Source organism: Cynocephalus volans, chromosome 6 (genome assembly GCF_027409185.1).
Source record: "Cynocephalus volans isolate mCynVol1 chromosome 6, mCynVol1.pri, whole genome shotgun sequence".
Classification (NCBI taxonomy): Eukaryota; Metazoa; Chordata; class Mammalia; order Dermoptera; family Cynocephalidae; genus Cynocephalus; species Cynocephalus volans.
This window is the reverse complement of record NC_084465.1, coordinates 49,692,470-49,710,606: the sequence shown is the minus strand read 5'-3', so window position 1 is coordinate 49,710,606 and position 18,137 is coordinate 49,692,470. Positions and strand designations below refer to the sequence as shown.

General features: G+C 43.4%; 1 pseudogene; it reads right to left on the bottom strand.

The window, feature by feature from the left end:
• LOC134380418 (large ribosomal subunit protein eL29-like) overlaps positions 1–18,137 on the bottom strand; it is an 88,488-nt pseudogene that overhangs the window by 23,070 nt on the left and 47,281 nt on the right.

The window sequence follows — 18,137 nt, the reverse complement described above, 5'->3', positions numbered from 1 at the left end:
TTTGATTTTTCTGTCTTAAAAGTTAAGAAGGGTGTGGTGTGTGTGTGTGTGTGTGTGTGTGTGTGTGTGTGTGTGTGTGTGTGTGTTGAGGAAGAGAGAATCTAGCTATAAAAGCTCTGTAGCTAATCTTTACACTAATTAATAATTAATATCTATTAATATTTAGAATTACAATTGCTGTTCAGGTAGTATGCAGCCACACCTGATTATTAAAATATTTAAGTAACTTCATATTTCTTGATAAATAGTATCACCCCTGTTCATCACCAGCCCCTCTCACTCCCCGCAATCCAGCAGCTAAAGGGCTAATGCCTGGTACCAAATCATACTCCAGAACCTGCTCCAGCACAGTGTTGACCTCCAATCTGAAAAGAGGGATATTGTCTCTGCCCTTACTATTTGTTACATGCTTTTCAAGTTCATTCCTGCTTAGTATGTTCCCAGCATGGCCCTCTCAATTTTGTATAATACATTATCTCACAGTAACCCCAAAATAAATACTATGAGTATTTCCTCTTACATATGAAAATACTGAGGCTCAGAGAAATTAAGTAATTAGCCTAAGGCCACATAGTTAGAAAGGGATAGAGTTCTTAACCACTGCTCCATATTTTCCAGCCATACCCCCTGGAATTGGTTTGTCAGAATTCCTTCATGCTCACAAGAGGAAAAAGCTCAGCAGCTAAGAAGAGTTCAGAGGCTGCAGCCCCAGGGTTGTGGGGAGGCTGGGCATTCTCAGACCTCCCCTTTTCTCCAGGTAAGAGCTTCTCATATGAAGACTCTGAGAGAGGTGCCAGGTCATAGTAAAAATTCACAAGCGGGGGCTGGCCAGATGGCTCAGTTGGTTAGAGCATGGTATTATAATGCCAAGGTCAAAGGGTTCAGATCCCCATGCTGGCCAGCTGCCCCTGAAAAACAACAAACAGTCCTGCAACCAAACACCTTTCTAAAGCTGCACAGTGGTTCCAGGTCTCCTCGCTGTGGGAACTATGGGAACTCAAGAGGGCCCCTCACCTGAAGTTGTGGCACCCCTTGGAGGGCACAACAGGCCTGAACTGGTTAGGATGAGCCACCTTAGCCTTTTAAAGCAGTGGCAATAATCTGCATAGCTGTCTGAGGAACACCTGGACACTCTCCTGGCTACTGAGGCTCCAGGAGGAACCTTACAGCCAAATCCCCAGCAATGCTCTGTCAATTTATTGGACACCAGCTCAGACGTGCTCAGACCATGCATGCAGGAAGCCTACCTCCTTTCATCCTTGCCCTGTCCCCTGATTTTCTGGTGACCTCCTAACTCTGCTTTTGCTTTTCCCATGGCGCTTAACCCTTGTGTGAGCTGAAGACCTCTATAACCTTAAAAACCAGTCCTGCTAACCAGCTGGCCTGTGTACAATAGCACTTGGAAAACAACGTCATGGGACTAAAACCAGAAGAAAACGTATTCATGAGAGGAGCAGCTGGCAGCTGGAAAACAGAAGGAGAGAGAAAGGAAGGCCAATTCCTACCTCCTACAGGTCCTGATTAGCAGGGATTTCAGAGTGAGTCACTCAACCTGCCTAAGACCCCCTAGGCCCCTCTGCTAAAGAAGGCAGTGATGCTTATCCCTTCCCAGCAGGGCTCAGAAGTGCAGTCCTGCTGACAGGAGCTTTGAGATGGAAAGCAGTAAGGGGGAAGAGGGGGGACAAGGCTGACTGTGGCAGTCAGGAGTATTCTTCATCTAATTCCACTCTCCTATTAAACACCAAAGAAATATTTCTGAGAGTTTATGTTATTATTAAATAATTTTATTCTTTTAAAAATTTCACAAGTAGAATATTTACATTGAAGGGAGAAAAAAAAAAAAAAACCAGAAAATGAAAAGACAGAAAAGTCACCTATAATATAACTAGGACATAACCACTTTCAACATTTAGTATACATACACTTTTCACACACAAAAACGAAATAATGCTGTACATATTCTCAACAATAGATCATGAACATCTTTCCATGGTCATAAATCCGCTCTTCCACACCCTTCTTACTGGCTGCAGTGTATTTTATTGTGTGCATAAAAGGTAATAGTTTCAGCCAGTCCCCTACTGTTATGCAGTTAGATTGTTTGTGAGGGAATATAAATTCTTTTATGAAAGGGCACACTGAGACTACAGGTGATGATATCCTGGCCTATTTAATAGTCCTCCAGCCCATCACCCCACCCACTCACTCACTGGCTCATGTCAACCTGGCTACTCTGCATTTCCCTACATTATGTTTCCTTAGACTCAAGCTTGGGAAGTTTGCAGATGTTTTTCCTGCGTGAGCCCTGTTCATAAGCATGCATTACAGGGGCCACAACATCATCTCTCACTTGCACTTCCCCCTCTTAGCCCTCAGAGGAAACAGACCACAGCTGAGGGAAAACAAGTGGCTTCAGCTGGCTCTAGTTCCAGCATCTTATATTTCTTATTAATGGAAGGTGACTTCCCAAGTGCACTGTTGGCATCTCCACCCACTGAATTACACAAGGGGCCCTGGAACTGCTAGCAGGGAGTGAAAACACTCTCCCACGGTGACAGAGGGCTGAGGCAGTGGTGGGAAGGAAGAGATGCCAAGTAGGTGAGTAGGTGAACACGCTCATGCATGCATGCATGCACAGGCATGCTCCAGGGCCTTTGCCCATAGGAGATGCAAAGCCCGCATATGGAGACAAAAGTTGTACCCTATACATATAGAGGGAGAAAAGTCAGGACCTACGGACTGAGTACAAGTATCTATTTTGCCCCATGTTACAGTGCCAGAGGTATCTTGGGGTGTGGAGCCAGCTGTGGGCTGAGGTGAAGTTGTCAAATACATATTATTACACCCTTCCCCTCTCCTCATTTTTCCTAGTTTTAAGGGCCTGCCTTTTTCCCATTTCCTCACTGTGACATCTAGAACACAGAAAGGGGGAGGCCACTCTGGCTTTTGGCAATTCCAGGGAGGCAGGAGGAAAGGGAGGACCCAGCCTCTCCTCTAGGCAAAGAGTCTCAGAGCAGCCACACCCCTGACTTTCCCTGTTTCCTTCTCTTAATGGTGCCCACCCTCTCCATGTCACCCAGACTGGAAAACCTGAAGTCATCTTTGTCTTCTCTTTCTTTTCTCTCACTCCTAACCATCCACTCAGTTGTCAAGTTCCGTGGGCTCTTTCTTCCCAAACACTTTCTCACTCCTCCCCCTCTCTTTCCATTTCCATAGCCACTACCCTAACTCAGGCCGTTTCTCCTCACATTGGAGCAACTACCCCAGCCTCCTCACTTCCCCGCCCACCTACTCCTTAACTCCTCCCAGCCCATTCTCCCCAACACCCATAGGATTGTCCCTCTCTCATAGATGGTTTGCATTATGTTGCTCTTCTGTTAGAAAATTCTCAGTGGAACCCCTTTGCCTGTGGAACAAAGTCCACTTTCTTTGCCTGGCAGGAAAAGTCCACTACGTTTAGGATTTGTCCTGCTCTCCCACCCTTTTCTCTCCTTGGCTGCTTCCATCCACTTCCCAAACATGTCAAGCAATCCAGTCTTCCCTGGAATGCCCAGCCTTTCTCATCTTTACCTTTGGACTCAGAAGGGTTGTTCAAAGCAAATCTCCATGAATCTGTCACTTATCTCCCAACCACAAGAAAGCACTCTGTCTTCTGTAGCTTTGTTCTTTGTACCTTTCACTGCCCTGTATTTTACTACCTGGTTAATGTCTTATCTCTCCTATTGTATTATAGTTTCTAAAGGGCAGAGGCTGAGTGTTTTTGGTCATTGTCCTGCCTGCAGCCCAGTAAATTCTGAGTCTATGTGCTGGGTAATTACCTGGTACTTACCCTGGCAGCTCCATCAGATACATGGTCACTGTCCCTGAAGGCTCAGGGGCTCACCCACCTCCTGAATTCCCAGACATGAGAGCGAATGCCTACACATGCTAAAGGAGTTTAGGCTGCTGTTATGGATTGAATTTTGTCCCTCCAAAAATTTGTGTTAAGTCCTAACCCCTAGTACCTCAGAATATGACTATATTTGGAGATAGGGTCTTTACTAAGGTAATCAAATGAAAAGAAGGTCAAAAGGGTGTGCCCTAATCCAATTTGACTGGTGTCTTTATAAAAAGAGGACATTTGGACATAGAAACAGACATGCATAGAGGAAAGAAGATGTGAAGAGATAAGAACGTCATCTACAAGCCAAGGAGTGCTGGAGGCTACCAAAAGCCAGAAGAAAAGCCTGGAACAGATTCTTCCTCTCAGCTCTCAGAAGGAATCGACCCTGCCAACACCATGATTTCAGACTTCTTGCCTCCAGAACTATGAGATATAAGTTTCTGTGGTTATAAGCCACCTAGTTACTTTGGTAAGGTAGTCCCAGCAAACGAACAAACCTGGAGTCCTGAAAAACATGAGGGTCTCCAAAGGGAAGCCCATCTTAGGGCTGAGTTCTGGGTGGGCAAAGCCAAGGTTCTGAGATGCCCTGAGCAGGAGAAGGACAGGGGCACCTCGGGCTGCAATTAGCTCATACAAGCAGCTGAGCGGAAGTGGCTGGTCAGCCATTGAGGGTGTGGGCCAGTAGTTGGCCTGCCTGACACAACTCTTTGAAGAGAGTGTTTTGTTTTTGCACTTGCACAGGGTAAGGTGGCAATGGGGATAGGGGCAGGAAACTCTGCTGAAGGGCAGACCCTTCTTCTAGGCCCCAGATGCTTCCAGCCAAACTTCTTAAAAAACAGAACTGGAAGGACATTATCAAGTCTAGCAGAATTGCAAAGCTGTGTCCTGGAAACCCCTCCCTAATGACCACTTTCCACTGAAGCTCTTCTACCTCTTCAGCGGGAACCCAGGGATGTGAAGATCCTTCTCCTCCTGATTCAAAAAGACATTTTCTGAACCCTCCTTACCCAAAATATGTCCACCCACCCCCAGGACTCCCAACAGACTTGCTAATGATATTAGGATTGATTCTATATAATTGAATTAGCAAAGTGTAAGGGTTCTCCATTAGTAGATAGTAAAACTAAGGCATGATGGGCCTCACATTAAGGCAGATTACTAGCAGGAAATAGAAGCCAGAGCTTCTGCCCTCCTGGAGTAAGTCCATAACCTCTTGTAGGGAAGGTGAGGGGGAAAACAAGAGCAAAAGCTTGAGAGTATGAATTAGTGATGAGCTCAAGAGGAACAACCTGCCTGGGGCTGAGGGTCCAAAGGTCTGTGTAGCAACAACTGCCAGTATAATAGCAAACGCAATGAGCCAGGCCCTTGCTCTAAACCTGTGCTGCCTAGTACAGGAGCCAAAGACCACAAGTGGTTAGTAGACACTTGAAATGTGGCTAGTCCAAATTGAGATATGTACTGTTTTAGTCTATTTTTTCCTGTTTTGACAGAATACTATGGACTAGGTAATTTATAAGGAAAAGAAGTTTATTTGGCTCACAGTTCCAGAGGTTGGGAAGTCCAAGAGCATGGTGCTGGAATCTGGTGAGGGTCATCCCATGACAGAAGATGGAAGGCAGAAGGGAGCACTAGAGACAGAGAGAAAAAATTGGGTTGAATTTATACTTTGTATCAGGAATTGACTCCCACAATAACTAACCCACTATGAGGTAACTGCATTAATCCATTCATGGGGGCAGAGCCCTTATGTCCTAATCATCTCTTAAAGGTCCCACCTCCTAATGCCATTACAATGGCAATTGAATTTCAACATGAGTTTTGGAGGGACCATTCAAGCCATAGCCTCTGGTAAGTGTAAAATGCATGCTGGAATTTGAAGAGTTAGTATGAAAAAAAAGACCACATATTAGGCCACATGTTAGACCACATGTTAGGCCACAAATTAAGTCTCAACAAATTTAAAAAGATTGAAATCATATCAAGTATATTTTCAGACTACAATGAAATAAAATTAGAAATTAACAGCAAACAAAACTTTGGAAACTATACAAATTCATGGAAATTAAACAACATGGTCCTCCTGAATGACCAATGGGAAAAAGCAGGAAATCAAAAAATTCCTTGAAGCAAATGAAAATACAAGCACAACTTACCAAAACCTATGGGATACTGCAAAAGCAGTACTAAGAGGGAAGTTTATTGTAATAAGTGTTTACATCAAAAGAATAGAAAGACTTTAAATAAACAACCTAATGTTAAACCTCAAAGAACTAGAAAAACAAAAACAATCTAACCTCAAAACTAGTAGACAAAAGAAATAATTAAGATCAGAGCAGAAATAGAGGCCAAAAGAACAATACAAGAAAATCAACAAAATGGGCTTCTGGTCAAGATGACAGAATAGATGGTCCCCAGCATCACTCTCTCCCACAAATCAACAAATTTACAACCATAAAAAAGCAATGACAGCCAAGCTGGGGCCACTAGAGCTCACAGAAAGAGGAGGAGAGACCTATGGAGTGCATGAAGGTGGGAGAAGCCACGATGAGAGAAAGAAAAAACTGCTCTGACCATTTTGAGCCCCGGCCACTTCCAGGCTGGACCTGCTGAGTGCACAGAGCAGGAGCTGCAGCTGTGCTCTTTGGATGAAAATGCATGGAGGCAGCAGGGGAGAAGAGGACCATGGTGGCCCCCAGGCCAGCAAGACCACTAATAGGGTTCCCGTGGACCCACATAGGAGCAATGAGCCACAACAACTGAAAAAAAGGAGCCACTCAGTGGCTGGTGAATCACTGCAAGGGACTGGTGCATAGCCCGCCCCATGGAGAGTGTTTGCAGCATGGGTGATAGGGGAGATGGGCTCACCAGGAGAACACCGGGGCACAGCAAGGACAGCTGATCTGCACCCCAATCAGCATAGGACCACTCAGACGAGACTGGTCAGGAATATAGAATCACATGTGGTACAGTTTGATGAAAAGACTTAGGCCCAGACCAGAGTTTCTATAAAACCAATGTGCACCAGATATCTCAAGAGCTGGAAGTACCTACAAAGTCAACCATTAAAACCTGAGCTGCACAAAAAGCCTTCCCTAGGGAATCAGCAGCAAAGCAGCAATTTAGCTAAACCACACAGCTCAAGTACTGGTCCCCACAGGAAGTTCCCCCATTTTAGAATATGCATAGGACAACAAATTAGTTCCAGCACAGAGTTTGAGTGGTAGGAACAGCAAATAACCCAACACAGAACTGACAGAAAAAACAAAGTACCCGCAACCAGAGACAAAGTTTCATATTAACTAGTAAAGGTCTCATTTCACCAAAGAACACCTATAACACCTAAAAGGACCAGAAGTACCCTGGGCTACCAAGCCATAAAGGGCAGAGGGCCAGGGGCCTCAGCAATGCCCCCTGACACCTGCAACCAATCCCAAGTGTGGGGGATGTGGGCCTTGGCCATGCCCCCCAACACCTGCAGCCAGCCCAGCGGCTACCACCAAGCTGCCACAGGAAGCTCCCCAGGCCTCCTGAGCTGGGGTGGGGGGGGCCTCAGGCCTCAGTCATGCCCTCCTGACACCTGCAGCCAGCCCAGTGGCAACCACTGAGTTGCCACAGGAAGTGCCCTGGGGTCTCCCAAGCCAGGGCAGTGGGGCCCAAGGGCCTTGGCCATGCCCCCCAACACATGCAACCAGCCCAGTGACAACCACCAAGCTGCAGCAAGAAGGGCCTGGGTTCCCAAGCTGGGATGGTGGGGGAAAAGGACTTTTGCCACACCCCCCTGACATTTGCACCCATCCCAGCAATGACCAAGCCACTGCTGGAAGCCCCCCAATCTCCCCTATGGGAATGAGGGGGGTGCCACAGACATCCCACCCTTCCTCCTTCCTCTTTCTTCCTTCCCATTTCCTTCCCCTTTCCCCTCTCCTCCTCCCTCCCAACTGCTTCACAACAACATCCTAGAATGTAAAAAATAATATTAATAAAATTACATTTTCTTTAAAAAAAAAAGAAAATCAACAAAACAAAAAGTTGTTTTTTGAGATGATAAACAAAATAGACAAGCCATTGGCCAGACTAACTAAAAAGAAGGGAGGAGACCCAAATAACAAAGATCAGAAATGAAAAAGGAGGCATTACAACCAACACCACAGAAATACAAAGAATCATTAGAAACTATTACAGGTGATTATATGCCAACAAATTTGAACATCTGGAGAAAATGGATAAATTTCTGGACACATACAAATTACCAAGACTAAACCAAGAAGAAATACAAAACCCGAACAGACCAATAACAAGTAACAAGATTGAAGCAGTAATCAGCAGTCTCCCCACAAAGAAAAGCCCAGGACTAGATGGCTGAATTCTACCAAACTTTTAAAGTAGAATTAACACCAATCCTCTTCAAACTATTCCAGAAAATTGAAAGAGAGGCCATTCTCCCAAACTCATTCTATGAGGCCAACATCACCCCAATACCAAAAGCAGACAAAGACACAACAAAAAAAGAAAGCTATAGGCCAATATCCTTGATGAACATAGATGCAAAATCTTTAACAATATATTAGCAAACAGAATACAACAGCACATCAAAAAGATTATTCACCATGATCAAGTGGGATTCATCCCAGAGATGCAAGGATGGTTCAACATATGCAAGTCAATAAATGTGATACACCACATCAATAAAAACAAGGAGAAAAACTATATGGTTATCTCAAAAGATGCAGAAAAATCATTTGACAAAATTCAGCATCTCTTCATGGTAAAGACCTTCAATAAATTAGGTATAGAAGGAAGTATCTCAATGCAATAAAAGCCATATATTACAAACCCACTGCCAACATCATCCTGAATGGGGAAAAACTTAAAGCCTTTCTTGTAAGAACAGGAACAAGACAAGGATGCCTACTCTCACCACTCCTATTCAACATAGTACTGGAAGTATTAGCCAGAGCAATCAGACAAGAAAAAGAAATAAAGACATCCGAACTGGAAAAAATGAAGCCAAATTGCCACTGTTCACAAATGAAATGATCCTATATATAGAAAAACTGATAACCTCTACCAAAAAAATCCCAGAGCTCATAAACTCAGTAAAGTTGTAGGATACAAAATCAATACACAAAAATCGGTAGCATTCTCATACACCAACAATGAACAAGCAGAAAAAGAAATTTAAAAAGCAAGCCCATTTACAATAGTTACTAAAAGAAAAGAATACCTAGGAATAAATTTAACCAAGGGGTTGAAAGATCTCTACGAGAACTACAAATCACTGCTGAAAGAAATTAAAGAGGACACGAAAAGATGGAAAGATATTCCATATTCATGAATAGGAAGAATTAACATTGTGAAAATGTCCATACTACCCAAAGCAATGTACAGATTCAATGCAATCCCCAACAAAATACCAATGGCATTCTTCACAGAAATAGAAAAACAATCCTAAAATTCATATGGAACAACAAAAGACTCTGAATAACCAAAACAATCCTTAGCAAAAAATAAAATCCCAGAGGCATTTAACTGCATGACTTCAAACTATACTACAAAGCTATGGTAACCAAAACAGCATGGTACTGGCATATAAATAGACACATGCACCAATGGAATGGAATAGAGAACCCAGAAATCAACCCAGGTACTTACAGCCAACTGATCTTTGACAAAGGCACCAAGAACATAGATTGAGGAAAGGATGGCCTCTCCAGTAAATGGTGCTGGGAAAACTGGGTATCCATGTGTAGAAGAATGAAACTAGACCCATAGCTCTCGCCATGTACCAAAATCAACTCAAAATGGATTAAAGACTTAAGTATAAGACCTGAACCTACAAATCTCCTAGGAGAAAACTTCAGGATTCACTTCAGGATGTAGGACTAGGCAAAGACTTTATGAATAAGATCCTAAAAGAACAGGCAACAAAAGAAAAAATAAACAAATGAGATTATATCAAATCAAAAACCTTCTGCACAGCAAAAGAAACAATCAACAGAGTGAAAGACAGCCTATACAATGGGAATAAATACTTACAAACTCTACATCCAACAAGGGACTAATATCCAGAATATATAAAGAAGTCAGACAACTTCACAGTAAAAAAAAACAAATAATCAAATTAAAAAATGGGCAAAGGAGCTGAATAGACATTTTTCAAAGGAAGACATACAAATGGCCAACAGGTACATGAAAAAATGCTCAGCATCACTAAGCATCAGGGAAATGCAAACCAAAACCACACTGAGATATCATCTCACCCAGTTAGACTGGCTATTTAAAAAAGACTGAGGAGGGAGGGGGGGCAAGGAATGGGTAAAGGGTCATGAAAATTGACTACAATGTATATTGAGAAGTTAAAATAAAAATATAAATAAATAAATAAATAAAAAGACTGAGAACAACAAACGCTGATGAGGATGTGGAGAAAGGGGAACTCTTCCACACTGTTTGTGAGACTGTAAATTAGTACAGCCATCATGGAAAACAGTATGGAGGTTTTTCAGACAACTACAGATAGAACTACCACACAATCCTACTCCTGTGTATCTACGCAAAGGAATAGAAATCATCATGTCAAAGGGATATCTACACTACTATGTTCATTGCAGCTCTATTTACAATAGCCAAGGTATGGAACGGTATTAGTCCATTTTTGTTGCTTATAACAAAATACCTCAAACTTGGTAATTTATAAAGAAAACAACATTTATTGCTTACAGTTTCTGAGCTTAGGAAGTCCAAAGTCCATCTGGTGGTGGCAACAGTGACCCAGGAGTCTCACATTGCAAGATGGAGGAAGTAGAGAGAGCAGAGAGAGAGACAGACTTTCTTCTTCTTTTAAAGCCCTCAGAGGCCAGCCCGTGGCTCACTCGGTAGAGTGCGGTGCTGATAACACCAAGGCCACGGGTTCGGATCCTATATAGGGATGGCCGGTTTGCTCACTGGCTGAGCATGGTGCTGACAACACCAAGCCAAGGGTTGAGATCCCCTTACCGGTCATCTTTATATAGCAGGAAAAAAAAGAAAAAAATAAAATAAATAAAGCCCTCAGAACCATGTCCCTGACCACCATTTTTAATCCATTCACTTCTCACTACTACACAGTCCTACAATCCAATCACCTCTTTAAGGCTCCACCCTCCAATTACCAGAATAGGATTTCCCACCCTCTTAACAGTCACAGTGGGGGCTAAGTATCTAATACATAAAATTTGGAGGGCACAATTTAAGCTACATGAGTTCTGGGGGGACAAAATTCAATTCACTGCAGGAACCAACCTAAATGTCCATCAACAGACAACTGGATAAGGAAAATGTATTATATATACATGATGGAACACTACTCAGCCCACAAAAAAGAATGAAATTCTGCCATTTGCAACAACACTGATGAGCCCAGAGAAAATTATGTTAAGTGAAATAAGCCAGGCACAGAAAGAGAAATACCACATGTCCTCACTCATAAGTGGGAACTAAGAAAGAGAGAAAGACCACAATAATACATTGAACTTTCAGAAGGAGAGAACAGACCTATGGTTACTAGAGGTGGGAAAGAGGAAGGCAGAGGGGAATTAGGGAGAAATTTGGTAAGGGACACAAAGAATAATAATAATTTGTAATGGTCAACATTCTAATAATATTGATTTGATCATCACATATTGCACACAAATACTGAGTCAACTCTGTACCCCATAAATATGATAACCAATTCTGTTTCAATTAAAAAATAAATTTAAAAAAATTTAAAGGAATGTATAATAATCTCATTAACATTTTAAAAATATTGATTCATGTTAAATGGATAGTATTTATAGTGTGTTAAATAGATTATATTAAAATTAATTTCACATCTTTCTTTTTGCCTCTTTTAATATGGCAACTAGAAAATTTTAAATTACATATGTCTCAAATTTATGTTTCTCTTGGACATGTCGGGGAGAAAAAACTTTTCCTCTGCCCTCTTAGATTCAGTAATTAGGGGCCTGCAAATTAAACTCATAAAAGACAAATTAGCAAGAGAAAAAAACAGATTTAATTATTTATGCATGGGAGTTCACAAATAAATATTACTCAAAGGGGAGAGCACTTATGGAAAAACAAATTACTTTTTGGAAAGATTTTTGGGCCCTTAGGAGAATAGATAGGAGGTATGATAGTTTTGTAACAATGTCTTTTTGGGTGTGGTCCCAACTTCCTTCTTTGTGTAGCAGAGATTAGGCGAGGGGATTTATGAAAATCAAGGTTTTTCTCAAGGCTCTGCTTTTAGGCAGATAAGGAATTTCAAGAACTCAAATGCCTTCAGCTCAAAATAATTCTTATGCCACAGTGGTTTATTTTGGACCCCTTTGGGTGACCCTGCTCTAGGCATCCTAATCCTTAGCATAACCTGGAGGGGTGGTGCTATTCTGATTTCTGTTTTACAGAGATAACACTCAGGCCCTGAGAGGTTAAGAGACTTGCCCAAGGTCACACAGCTGGTAAGAAGAGAAAAAATCCAAGGGGTTGCAGAGGTGGCAGCAGAGAAATCTGTCAGGAGGTGAGCAATGAGGGTGGCTTAAACTAAGATGGTAGCCACAAGATAGAGAAAAATTAAAAGATTTGAGATATATTTTTAGGTAGAAATACTTGCCACGTTGGTGGAAGAGGAAAGGAAAAAGGGGAACTCCAGGTGTCTGACTTGAGGCATGTGAACATTTGGCTCTGTACTCAGCACTTCAGCAGCTCAGGGAAAGAGGCACAGATGTAATATTCAAATCTCAACTTTTCCATTTACTGACTGCATTATCCGGAAGTTATGTCACCTCTTGGTACTCAATTTCCTCAGCTGAAAAACAGGAATAATAGAACCTCTCAAAAAGGAGTTAGAATGAAAAAGAAATAGAATAATGTATATAAAAGTGCCACATAAATGTTTTAGTTGTTTAAAAAGAGAGAGCTTTCAGGGTCCAGAAACATTCCTGTCCTCCCCTCTCTTTTTCATTTCCCAGGCTGCTACATCAATGATTAGCTCTCAGGCCAGCTCCCCTGGGAAGCACATCGAAGACAGAGCAAGCAGAATGGCTCATCTCTCCCGGGGAGACTGCCTCTTGGGGTCACAGCCCCTCTCTCACCAGAGAGACTGCTTCATGGGGTCACAGCCCCTCTCTCACCAGGACGCCTGGATCTGGGCCAGGGCCACAAAGCCCAACAAACTCCACAAAGTCAGGTATGCCCTGGGCACAGATCCAAGAGGTGGGATCCATCTGGGCTCCTCTTTTCACTCCACAAGGGGCAGAATCCCACCCACAGGCCCCCAGGTGCACAGCTGCATACCCTCAGGAGCAAACTCACCTCCTCTCTTCCCCACCTTCTGAGATTATCTTCATCGTGCCAAAACAGAACTCTCCCAATCCTGTCCAATGCCTCTGAGTGGTACATTCTATTCTGTAAGAATGGTGCCCCCTGGAGTTGTGCAACAAGACCTCCATGAATCAAGGCCAATTGCTGGCTGCCTCCTATACTTCTACATAACCCAGGCAAATCTGAGAAATAAGTGAAGAGTGTTTTGAGAGTTCTTGCCATCTCTTCCCACATCTCTTTGTGGTAATCCCAAGCAGAAGCTTGCCCTGAGTCCTGCTCTTCCTCAGCTGCAGTCCCAGTGTGAAGGAGATGAATTGAATGAGAGGCCCTTCTGCCATCCTGCCCTGGCCTCTATCTGGTCCTTAGTACACACTAAGTTGACATTTCTGTCTGTCACTCCCATTAGACTGGGCAGGGTAGGACCTACACTTCTGTATTTCTGGTGCATGGTGCTCATCAACATTTGTTGAAGGAATGAATAAGTCTCTGCTAAGATCTCCACTGATAATAGTTTACTGCAGAGACAGTTGGATTTTAATGGAAGTTTCTTTAAAACCAAAATGACTACAAGAGACAAAGGATTGGCCATGCTACTGATGGCATACCTTAGGGAAAAGGAGCCTTTCTGATTGAAAGAAAGTGAGCTGAGACACCAGGTACTGATCAAGCTTTATTAAAGGAAAAGAATCTGCAGGGCTACCCTCAAAATGGAGGATAGCACCAGGTGTGGGGGTAGAAGAGCTTATATATGGCGCCAAGGGCTGGCAGATACAATCAAGGAGGGGCATTATGCTAATGCGGAAGCTGTCGACTAGGGTGGAGAATTGTGACCTTGCGGAAGCAAAAAGGGTTTCTGTTTCTCAGAAATCACCAGGTTTCTTACAAAGGGAGGGGCTGGTGACAATTTTGTGCTTATTGCGTGCAAAAGATCCATCACCAATCTTAGATGATACCAGGTAGGCAACCGCCTCCCTACAGTGCTTGCCCCCTGCCTCCTGTGGAAGGTTTCAGGTGAGTTGGACTGAGGCTCTTGGAGGCAGCTTTCCAGTTGCAGTCCCAGGCAGAATTGTTAGGCATCTGGAGCTTGTAACTTCAACACCTAGGTCTTAAGAAACATGGCCTTGGTTATCTGGGCAACACTTTCCACCTCACCCTCACCATGATTAATCACCATGGGCTTTCCGTGTCTCATATCTCTCTGAGTGTCTGTGAACAACGTTTCACAGCAGAGCCAGGACTAGGGTGAGGATAAAAATTTAAGGGGATACCAAAAAAGTCAGTATGTGAGATAAATAATACTTCAGTGCAATCTTTTAAAATTTCTGATATTTTGTTCCTCATGGATTATTCTGTGTTAATTTTGGTTTTTAAAATAATTGCCTTAAAATATTATTTAACCTGGTTACTGAGTCTTTTGGAGCCTCCTAAGCTTGTGTCCTGATGGAGTACCTCCCTCTCCTCATTCTGGTCTCAATTTCCAAAGAGCAGACTGCAATAATCTCAGCTCCCAATCTCTAACTGGTGCTGGCTTTAGCACTGTCATCAAATTGTGAGGACCGCTTGAAGAAGGTTAGTATGTTGATGATTGGTCTGGAGCATAGCATGGCTAGAGGCCCCATCTACCTCTTTCAGAAAGCCAAGCAAACAGATAGGCAGGGAGCCAAGTCCATTGTTCCAACCTTTCCACAGGCCTCAAACAGCCCTTGGGCTCTGCAGTCTGGTGATCAGAGGTGTAAAAGTTTCTGAACAGTCGGAGGCCTTTGATATGGTTGCCAACACCCACATTTTCCATTCTGGGAACAACCCCACCAGGGGGCATAGCCACCCTCCCCGACCTCAGTGAGGAAGTGTCTGCTGGTTGGGGGCAGGTCCTGTGAGGGCCAGGGTGAGAAGTATAGAGTAGTCCTTCTTATCCTGACTGCCTGCTTTTCCCTTCTGGTACACTCTGACATTTCTACCCTTTCACACTTTCAAAACCTGTACTCATCTTATTGCTCTCGTCCCCCTTGACCAAAGCCAACACACATCTCTGTCCCTCCTTAGGGAGGTCACAACAATTGCATTTAACATTTTTCTTGTGTTGGTTTGGAACTTTGCCCTGGCTCTATCCTTATGTCCTGACCCCAGTAGAGTTTTTTTTTTTTCAAGTATGCAAAAGAGAGTGAGCCACTTTGTATTTTGCTACTTTGTATTTTATGGAGGGAAACAATCTCAATTACTCCTAATAATGCCTTTAGAACTCTCTTCTGAATAACTGGGGCATCAAATCCATCAACAAAGTCCCTTTGGGGGATACACCATCGGGGGATACACCATCGGGGGATACACAATCTGGGGATACCTAGAAGGATAGGTCTCTGGGCTAATTTGACTGCTGTTTGCTGTTTTGGAGGAATGCAGGTGAACAAAAGGTAGTTTCCACTAAGGCACAATGTTTTTTCCACTTCCTGTTCTTGCTATTTTGCTGTGTTTCAGTATGAAACCACTGAGTTTCGGAATCACATGAAACTTATGATAGAAACGGCCTGCCACAAGGTCTTTGTAAACCCCCATAACCTGGTGACTAAGCTAGACTTCATGCCATTCATTTCCAAAGGCAGGCTTTTGCAACAGCATCAACAAGCAGAAATCCTTTTCACAAACACCATGAACTCACTGTTCTGAATCAGTCTCAATATTATAAACAAATCTCTTGATTTTTTTTTTTTTTCTCCAATCCTGACCTGATGGAGACATGCATTTTTTCATGGGAAAGTATTCACTTCAGCCCCTGTAGGGTTTCCTTCCCCCTCATCTGGCCCTTGTGAGGAAGCAAGGAAATGCTGCATGACTGCTGGCTGGAAGAGCCCCTGCAATAGCAGACTGGGTGGGGGTGACCAGCGTTCATCACACTCTCGGAAACGGAAGTGTCCGTGGGTGTGTGTTATGTCGCTGTGGCAACCAATGTCAACAGAATGACAAACCCCAGACTACTGAGCTGAGCCCATTCAACAAGGGGGAGTTTCAAGCAGCTTGTGTCCCCCAGGGAGTGGGCCTAGCTCAATCAGGGGAGAAGCTGGCATCCCAAAGTCCTCAGTGACGCAGAGGAAGCCAGGGGAAACCAGTCAAGGGCTAGTCATTACTGATTCACAGTCACAGAACATTAAAGCAGGAAAGATCTGCAAAAGATCAGCTGGTGTGACCCCTCACTTTACTATGAAGGCACTGGAAGTCCGGAAAGTACTTGATCAGAGTCCTACCACCAGTGCATGTCAATGCAGAACCACCACCCTTACGGCCTTCTGTACATTTAGCTTTAACAGTTTGTAAACTCTCTTACGTGCTTTCATTTTATCTGAACGTGGACTGAAAGCAAATATTTATCCTTTTTCAGCTGAAAGGCCAAATGAGTACTGCTCATTTTTCTCTTCTTCATGAGTACTTTTCTAATGGAATTCTTGTTAGGATTAAATGAGTTAATAGTTTTGGGATTCAAGAGGGTATAATAAAGGGCACCCTGCTTCCCCTCCCAAGTTCTCAGTAATTAAGGAATGGGCAAGAAGAAACAAACAAAAAAGTGGGATAAAAACACCAACTTTATCACTGTTAAATTTTATTCTGGAGTCAGTGGTTTATATTGGTGGGTAAGCGAACCCCAGAATTAGGCAAGGTACCCACACAGGCTCAGATGGGCCTTCCAGTTGGAAGCGGTCCCTGTCAACAGTGGAGCATGGGAGAACAGAACCTAAAGCATGCTCTGGAGAAGGCTATCTGCCAAGATGAAGAGGGGCTGAGCTGTGCATTTCCAGTTCCTACTCCATACTCACCACTGAGAAGTTGCTCCTCTCCCCCGCCCACCCTCTTCCCCACCACCACCACCCCTCCTCCTGGGGAGGAATGGGTCAAAGAGGAGGGAGAGATCAGAAGTCTTATGCTGGAGGAGCTTCTTCCACATGGAAGATAATATCAGAGATGAGGAAAAATATTTCCTAATAAATAACTGTAAAGCACTTAGTTCCTGGCACAATAGTAAGTGCTCAACAAAACTTAGCTGTTACTATTATTATTCTTGCTATAGCTTATTAATCATACCAGAGACTTCTTTATCTTCATTGGTGTGACTTATCTTATTATATCTGCCTTTATTAGATGTGTGACCTCAGGCATTTTACTTAACCTCCTGCAGTAGATTGAATGTCCCCCTTAAACTCATTGAAGCTTTTAATCCCCACTGTAACTGTTGAGAGTGGGAAATCCTATTGTGGTAGTTGAAAGGTGGGGCCTTGGAGAGGTGATTGGATTGTGAGGACTGTACCCTCATAAATGGATTTTAGACAGGACAGAATAGGGACACACCCCAGGGAGGCTGCTCATAAATATTCAGACTGTATCAACACTATCTGCCTCCTTTTTCAGTTAATGAACCCACAGTGAGCTGATGACAGTTTAACCACCCTACCAATCAACATGCCACACCTAGAACTTTGCAGTCTCCAAAAACCACAGCGTCTGTGCACTAAGAGGAACAAAAGTGCAGACAACCACTATATGACCTTCCACTCATGATGCTGTACCGGAAAGGACAAAGTTATGGGAAAAGTGATCCCACTGTGTATGACCAAAAAACTTCAGAAATTCAGGGATGTATGACAGGAAGATGATGGAACCTTGCATCAGCCTGCTTAGCCTTAATTACCCTAGACCTCCCCCACAGCTGAATATTTCTGCACTTAGTTAGGATAGAGAAACAACCCCATCCCAGAACAATATATAAACCCTCCCCCTAAGAATCCAAGGGTGCTCCTCACTTCTGGGGATGCCCATGCACCCTTCTGCATGTACTTTTGCTCTGTAATAAAGCCTTACTGTTTGAGTGTTTCGACTGTCTGTCCCTCTTCCTCTTCTTTCACTGTATGGGTGCTTGCCACAAATA